We start from the raw sequence: 9372 nt of genomic DNA, 5'->3' as shown, positions 1-9372 counted from the left end.
AGATCATGGAGATGATCCACTTACCTATGAAGAAGCTATATCAGATATAGACTCTTCAAAATGGATTGAAGCTATGAAATCCGAGATTGATTCCATGTATAAGAATCAAGTTTGGGATCTTGTTGACCCACCTGAATGTATTATACCTATAGGGAATAAATGGGTTTTCAAGAAGAAAATTGGTTCTGATGGAAAGGTAGAGACCTATAAGGCAAGGCTAGTAGCGAAAGGGTTTCGCCAAAGGCAAGGAATCGACTATGAGGAGACTTTCTACTTTGTTGCCATGCTTAAATCAATTAGGATTTTATTAGCAATACTGCATACTATGATTATGAGATTTGGCGGATGGATGTCAAAACAGCCTTTTCTCAATGGATACATTGAAGAAAACATTTTCATGGAACAACCTAGGGGATTTGAATCCCAAGATGGTTCCAAGGTATGCAAGCTAAAGCGATCCATTTATGGGTTGAAACAAGCTTCGAGGAGTTGGAACATCCATTTTGATGAAGCCATTAAATCCTTTGATTTTATCAAAAATGAGGATGAGCCATGTGTATATAAGAAGGTTAGTGACAGTGCTATCACTTTCCTTGTCTTATATGTGGATGACATACTGTTGATGGGTAATGACACAGGTATGTTGACGACTATAAAGGTATGGTTGTCAAATACATTCTCCATGAAAGACTTAGGGGAGGCAACCTATATTCTTGGAATTCGCATCTATAGAGATAGAGCGAAAAGAATAATTGGTTTATCCCAAAGTCTATACTTGGAAAAGGTGTTAAAGAGGCTTAACATGCTTGATTCCAAGAGAGGATTGTTACCAGTGAGACATGGTATCCATCTTTCTAAAGAGATGTCTCCAAAGACACCTGAAGAAAGAGATAAGATGGCCAGGATTCCATATGCTTCGGCTATTGGAAATTTAATATATGCAATGTTGTGTACTAGGCCGGATATTGCATATGCTGTTAGTTTGACTAGCAGGTATCAATCCAATCCAGGTTTGGAACACTGGATAGCTGTCAAGAATATTCTTAAACACTTGAGAAGAATTAAGGATTTATTCTTGATTTATGGAGGTGGAGACTTGCAATTGGATGGTTATACTGATTCTGATTTCCAATCAGATATCGATGATAGAAAGTCTACCTCTGGATATGTGTTCATTTGTAATGGAGGTGTAGTCAGTTGGAAGAGTTCCAAACAATGCACGACTGCAGATTCCACTACGTAGGTCGAGTATATTCTCGCATCAAATCTCGCAAAGGAAGTCGTTGGATAAAGAAGTTCGTGATGTAACTTACAGTAGTTCCTTCCATTGAGTCAGCAGTTCCACTACACTGTGACAATAATGGAGCAATCATACAGGCTAAGGAACCAAGGTCTCACCAGAAATCCAAACACATAGAAAGGCGCTACCACATTATCAGAGAAATAGTTGGGCGAGGCGATGTAGCCATGCAGAAAATAACATCAGCTGAAAATCCAGCTGATCCATTCACTAAGCCTATGTCACAGACTCATTTAGACCGATATCTTGAGAAGATAGGTCTAAGATATTGTAATGAATGGCTCTAGTGCTAGTGGGAGATTGTTAGTAGTATGCCCTAGAGCATATCATTTAGTATGTATCTTATACATATTTTTTATTAATAAAAGGCATTTCCACTTTTCCGTTTACATAATATATTTATATGTAATAGAAAAGGTCCATTGATATTTTGTTAGAAATATTATTCTTAAGTTGTTAAGAATATGAGTGACAATATTTCTAGCACGAAGTATCATAAATAGGTTCACAATCGAGGATACTTCATAATAAGGACATGACTTATCCAGAAAGATTGTATTCATGTTTGTTCCCAAGTTATTTATATGAGATATAAATAAGATGGAATGGTGAGTCTCATGCCATATAACAAACATGATAGGCACTTATAAATGATAAGTAGGCCGAACCAGTGGCACTTATGACAAGCACATGGAGTTTACTCTTGTCAATGTTTTGTCATAAATCATATCAATGCATATAATCTTTAGACCTGAGATAGCACAGTTATCTTGTATATAGGTAGTTTGAGTTTGATACTGCTTTCATACTTATACTGTGTATGGGTATATGGGCATGTGTTGGCTCCTACTAGTTATATATGGAGGTAGGTGTTGATCAAGATGGAATCTGTTCCTCTAAGTAAATATAGATAAAATCCTATGTTCATTTAATTGTTCTTGATGTTTCAAGTTCCTGGCCAGGACAGATAGATTTATTCAGAAAAGAGTTTCTGATGAGAAAAATCTTTTTAATCAAGAACTTGAATTAAAAGAGAACATAATATTCATAGCAAATGGAGTTTGACATAAACTATGACTCCAGCTTGAGTTGGGATTTTGTAACAAAGAGATTCTAGTGCATGGTAACATATGATTATAGGTTCATTTAAGGTAAACCTTATTACTATTTGGGTGGCCATGGCATGCTATGCTAGGTGTTAACCATGGTCTATGAGGTTCATAAAATGATTTAGAGAAATCATTTATGGTAAGAAAGAGTTCTGATGATATTAAGAGTTGATATCATGTCTCATTGCCAATTAGTGATAAGCCTAGTAAGTCACACACATACACAAGTTATCACCTAATTAAATATGATTTAATTAATTAATTAATTAAAGAGTTTAATTGATTAATTAAATAGGTTTAGTTTGCAATTGGTTTGCAATTAGTTTGCAAAGTCCCTAGCATGACTTGAAACCAAATCTAGATTATTGGATGTATAATATAAGTTAAATTTATATTTAAAGTGTTTAAATATGAATTTAATTAATGAGAAATTAATTAATAGAGATTAATTAATTAATTAATATTTGATATAAATTAATTAGAAGAAGAAAAATAATTATTTTGGGTTGAGAACTCAAAATTAAGACACAGGGGCATTTTGGTCATTTTGCAGTGTGACACGTGGCACCATGAGATGGTGACACATGGCATAACACATAAGCTTGCCAAATGTTTTTTAATCATGTAAGATGATTAAAATCAAGATTACATATAGGTTTGACACTTGGCACAATGTGATTGGGTCACTTAAACCTAGAGCTAATCAAAGGGTGACATGTGGCAAGGGTTTAATGTGTTAACCTAGCTATTTAAGTGTTGTTATAAGAAAATAAAATACAACCAGCAGCCACACTCCTTGGTCACTCCATTTTGCAGCCCTCCCTCTATTCTTCTTCATCTCTCATCAATTCAAAGAGATTAGCCATCAATCTCTTGAATTAAGAACACTAAAAATTGTTTCTAGTGTCCTGTTTACATCTCTAATCTCTTAAAAGGCAGAACTTGAATTTCTAATTAATAGAAAAGGCTTTAGAAGCTGTTCAAGGGCTGCCATAGGTGTTCTTGGTGTGGACAAGCTAGAGGGACAACATTGGTGTCCTGAAGACGAATCTCAAAGGCACAGATACGCTGCAGTGCATCAAGAGGTTAGTGTAATCGTTCTTGATTTAATCTAGGGTTCTAAAATTAATCTAATTAATTTTAAAATCTCAAATGGCAAATACAGATCCAAAAACATATTAAAAGAGTTTTAATATGTTGTTTATCATTGAAATCAAATAGATAAAAATAAATCTTGCATGATGCATGTGACCCTAGGTGAAAATTTTTGAATTCAATGGTATAAACTTGTGTTTTTCACGCTTCCGTTCCTTCAGAACTCTAGTGGCCTTCAGAGGTTTATGCTGAGCTAAAAAGCTCGAGCCCACAATGAAGGTTTTTTACTGAATTGCATAGGCTTGCTCAACGAAAAGATGATGAATATTGGTTTTTCCAAGCCAACCCAAACTACAGGCTCTTCACCGATCTCCCTTCCTCGTTGAAGAACTGGAAAGATCAATTTATCATACTTAGCAGCAAGGACCCAAATGGCTTTAAAGGTATTCCATGCAGTTGGCAATATTTAGTTCCTACAGTACCAAAGAAAATCGCCCTAAATAAAGATGAGGACTCCATGGTGAAGGACTTGAAGGATTAGATGACTGCTCATAGATATTCATGTTTGGATGTGGTCATGGCCGAACTGAAATGGTGGATGATGCAAGTGATCACTCGTGAGGACTATAAGCTGTAACTCTCTGACCTCGACCTCGGGATTAGTATAATCTAGATCCTTAGTCTCTTAACTTTGGTTGTAACACCCTAGGCAAATCCCACATCGGCAAAACACGGGAGAGATGCTGGGTTTATAAGTTGATGGTTCGTAACCCCTAGTGACGCGTTTTAAAATCGTGAGGGCTTTGGCTCAGAGCTGACAATATCACTAGTGGGTCGGGCCATTACATTTGTGGTATCAGAGCCGCTCCGCGTGCAACCTTGAACGATGGTGGGGCAAACCTCAGCGAGGACGCTGAGTCCCATAAGGGGGGTGGATTGTAACACCCTAGGCAAATCCCACATCGGCAAAACACGGGAGAGATGCTGGGTTTATAAGTTGATGGTTTGTAACCCCTAGTAACGCGTTTTAAAACCGTGAGGGCTTTGGCCCAGAGCGGACAATATCACTAGTGGGTTGGGCCATTACATTGGTGATCTCACTAACTTGTTCTCTGTGCAGGCATGGCGGGAGGCGAGAGTGCAAAGGAGAGCCGCAAGCAAAAGAGGGAGCTCACCCAGAAAGTGCGAGGATGAAAGTTGTTGTTGCTACTGCTCAAACTCTGAGGTAGGACTTGGTAAAAGTATCGAGCTCTTCGTTCCAACCTCCAGAACAGCTAAACTCAGAGGTAAAGATCATTCCTTCTGAACCTCCCTCAAGTCCTTATCTATTCTCTGAAAATGAATCGTTCAGTTCGGGGCAATCCTGATCTAGCTAAGGTCCTAGGTGCTACTATCTGTTTTCAAGAAGACCGAAACAGGATGGCTCAGGATAGCATTGATGATCTCCTAACTCAGACGATGAGCTTGGGTTTGGAGACTATTGTGAACCAGCATATGATCAGAGAAAAGGCTCATCTATTGAGACAGGAGATTTTGAAGGTGGTACAGGACACAACTATCACCAAAGCCTAACTCTCAACTACCCAGAACCACATCGCCAAGATAAAAGATCGAACGAAGTCTTACGAAGAAAGGATAGCTAAACTGGAGCGGAACTTGAAGACGCTAGGGCCTGCCGATCTGCTAATCTCACTCGATTTAATGAAGAGATCAAAGTGAAAGAAGAAGAGGCCCTAGCGAGAGAGGCTGGTGTCTATGTGAATGCTCATGGAGATCTTCTGGCTGAGCTCGTCAAGCGCTATCCTGAGGAAGACTTCTCCTGGATGGAGGAGCACATCTCAAGAGCTGAAGATGATAGCGAGGAGGATCCTGAGAGAGAGGAGAGAGGGAATGATAAAACTGAAAATGTACCTGAAGAGCAGGTTAGGGGAGACCCTCCTATCGAATGACTTGTATATTTTTTACTTTGAAATAAATTGTTTTTGTGATTCATTCTTGATGAGATCGGGAAAACATCCCCATTAAGTATGAATGCTAATTCCAGAGCTTGAGATCGGTTATAAAACATGACTGCTTAAAGAGATCTGAAAAACATTATTCGCAATGATGGAATCGAAAAACCTTAGAAACATCGACAATTCGAAATCAAGTCCTAGACATTTATTTCAAGATCACATACTTAGGGATCAGACAAAATGATGACTTGATTAGATACTTGATCATGGAATTTCACACAATTCAGAATTTTGAACACCAAAAGATCAGAAAGAGAAAATACGAAGATGGCTCGGAGGTCTGAAGATGAAATTAAAATAGATCAGGTCAATGGAGAGATTGGAAAGTACTTTGGGATTTATGTGATTGAATTTATCATTTATCTTCAGATCATAACTTAGCGCTAGGCAACTGGCAAAGATCAGATAGAACATTAAAATGGGAGATTGGCTATGCATTTAGAGCTCGTCCAAAATATGGTGTCTACAGCATGCCAATTGGGGATTGATTTGGCAGTATTGCGTAAGGCTTTATGCCTGCATTTATGACTTATATGTCCGATTATGTTTTACCATAGCTTTTTAGCCATATTAATTGTATACGTGGTTGACGTTTTGCGTCCCATGGTATGACAGCCCGAGACACCACGGTGTCCAGTGCTAGCTATATTGATTGCATACGTGGTTGACGTTATGCATCCCATGGTATGACGACCCACGACACGAGAGTGTCCAATGCTAGTTTACCCGCTTATCCAATTTAGTCAACCTGTCATAGGTTACTTGGGCTGTGAAATTTGTTAAGAATAATGGAAATTAAATAAATGAGTGAAAAGGAACTAAAATGAACTAGATTAATTATAAAAATTTTATTTATTATGTAACGATCCAAAGCACTTAGAAAGTGTTGAGTGAAGTGATAAAAAGATTAGCAAAATAAATATAACTTAAATAAATATTACAAATGCATCTTCTATAATAAGATGAATATAAATTCAATATTTTTATTAATTTGTATATTGTATATTATTACTGTAAATTTATAAACTAAGCGCTTCCAAAGAGGAACAAAAAGGATAAAAGATAGTTAATATTAGAAATTTCATATGAAATCAAAATAATTCTTAATTGCACAAATTATGCTCTATTTTCATCTTTATTCGTATATTTTATTTCTTTGTTACATTATTGCACCACTAAGTAGAAATGCTTAGTGCGATGGATTGTTTCCCTCGCGTAGGTACTGAAGATAAATCTCAGTGGACATTAGACTAGGATTTTAGAGTCTGGATTTGCAGAAGTGTTCAAGTTGTCACCTCCTCAGCAATGCATGTAGATAGGGCCCATATAGGTCATATTAATATATTTTGTACATTATAAATATTCATAAAGTTTTTTAATATAAATTATGAATTTATGGAGCTACATTTGTATATGATGTAAATTATAAATTTTTGTAATCAAATTGTACATTGATGTAAATTAATGAAATTTGAATATTTTTATATATGGATTGTTCATGAGTGGATACGTTTGAATATGAGTTGCAAGAATTGAATGTGGAATTGAAATACATATCTGATATTTGAAATGATGAGATGGTTATGATGGATATGAATGAGATTATTATTAGAAAATATTGTAGAAATTTTTGAATAGGTGAATAGTAAAACACGTCATACGGTAATAGAATAGGGGAAACTCCGTTAGTTTCTCATTAGAATATAATTGATTTTGAAATATAACGAGACTAAAAATTATTAAAAGAATAAAGTAAGATAAGATAAGGTACTCCAGCACCGAATGTAGCACACCTTGCTCGGCTACACTGTAAACAGATAAGGAGTGTCACAAATTAAGCATCAGAATTTCATTTGGCATGCATTAGCAAGAGTGTTTTATCAAAAATTATACAAAAAAGAGCCAAAGTTAAAAAGGAAAAAAAAAAATCCCAACTACAGTCTTCACTCATTCATGAAAAATGATTCATATACTGCCCAAGACAACAAAATGCATGTTCTTCAATGGCTTACAGTGCCACTTCCTCTAATTTATAAATCAATTGTTAATCTACTTTTGATCTAACCAAGTTATATCTGTTATAGCTATCTTATTTGACCTTCAATTAGCAAATATTTAGAGGATGTTTAGAGGTTGTTTACTCTTTCACCGAGTAAATGACTATATTATCCTAATAATTTTTAAAAATATAACTCTATCCGCATTCTAATAACCATAAAACTCAATGATATATTCTTTTTAGTCATTTTAACAAATTAAGTTTCTTTTTAATCACCTTTTAACTAAATACTTAAATTATGTAAAAGTTAATTTTAAGTAATTTTACCAAATAATTAACTACTTATTTCTAAATTAACATATAAATTAAAAAATACATTTAAGACAAAAGTTAAAAGTAAGTAGTCAAGCCAAACAGTATATTAATGGGTTTAATGGGAAAGGAAAAGAAAGAAGGCATAGTCGCATAAGGTCTTGAAGAATGAGGGCAAGCAAAGGAAGAAGATGAATTATTTTTTATTTTTTTATTTTAAGCGGTACCTACATTTATAATTAAAATTTATTTTAATTGACATTTAATTACACATCAGCCATATTTAATGGTGTCAACAAAAAAGTCTTACTTTACTAATAGTGTCAAAACAAAGGGTTCTGTTGTAACAAGCTTAACCTTAGACCCATACTAAAAAGGATGCAAAACTATACAAGGCGCTTTTCTATTATTACCAACATGTTTTATATTTTAGCTTGTTTATGACACAATTTTTACATTTATGGTGGAATTATAAACTTATTATTTCTCAATTGAGTCGAGTGGACTATAATTTTATTTATATTTTCTTTGTTTGCAAACAACTCTAAATATTTCAAAATCAACATTTTTTTAATAAAAATTAATTATAGAGAAAATCATTCACAAGTTTATTATTTATAATTCTTTTAATAATTTATATATCAAAAAAATATGCATTTTAAAAAAATATAATAGTAAGTATACATTACAAAATGAAAAATGATCTGCTTTTATATGTTTCACTTTTAGTAAACAATTAGTCATTTTACTTGTGTATTGTGTAGATTATTTATTATTTTATTTTAATAATTTAATTTAATATTTATTTCTATATTTATATTTTTAAAATCGTATATATTATTTTGTTAAGTATAATAAATGCAATATAAATTTATATTAAATTTTGAATAATTATATATCTATTCAAATAAAATTAAAATTTCATTTCTTAAATGATTGTTAATTATATTTCTCTAAATATTCTTTTATAAGAATGTAACAATATAATATCATTATGGTATAAATGCAATTTAAAAAAAAAAGACCATATATGATATAAAAAGATATACTTATCATAAAAAAATAATAATAATAAGTATGCTCAAATATTCCTCCAAAATAAAATATGCTCAAAGATATTATCTTAAATACTATACTAATATTCAAGAAATAATTTAAAAATATATATATATATAAATTCGTAATCATTTTCTAACTTATGATCTTTATTTTTTTTCTCCTGCTTACTGTTTTTTTTTTTCGATATCTTCACATTGTTCTTTTAAAATTGATTCTTTTATGCATCTCACTGTTTATAATTTTCTTTTCAATTTTTTTACAATATTTTGAATTTTTTAAAACAGCATTCAACTAACTATATAAATTATTGAAAATTTATAAAATTAATTATATACCTCATTCTTCGGATCATTTGATAGTTGAAATTTTGATAATTTGCAATCACTATGTATGGAAAAGACTTTCAAAATTTTGAAAATTTGATCAATTTTGAAATTTTGATTGTCTAATGGAAAAGCTATAATTGCTTTCAAATTTTGTAAT

This window comes from Hevea brasiliensis, chromosome 18, assembly GCF_030052815.1.
Source record: "Hevea brasiliensis isolate MT/VB/25A 57/8 chromosome 18, ASM3005281v1, whole genome shotgun sequence".
Lineage (NCBI taxonomy): Eukaryota > Viridiplantae > Streptophyta > Magnoliopsida > Malpighiales > Euphorbiaceae > Hevea > Hevea brasiliensis.
This window is presented reverse-complemented; position numbering follows the sequence as displayed.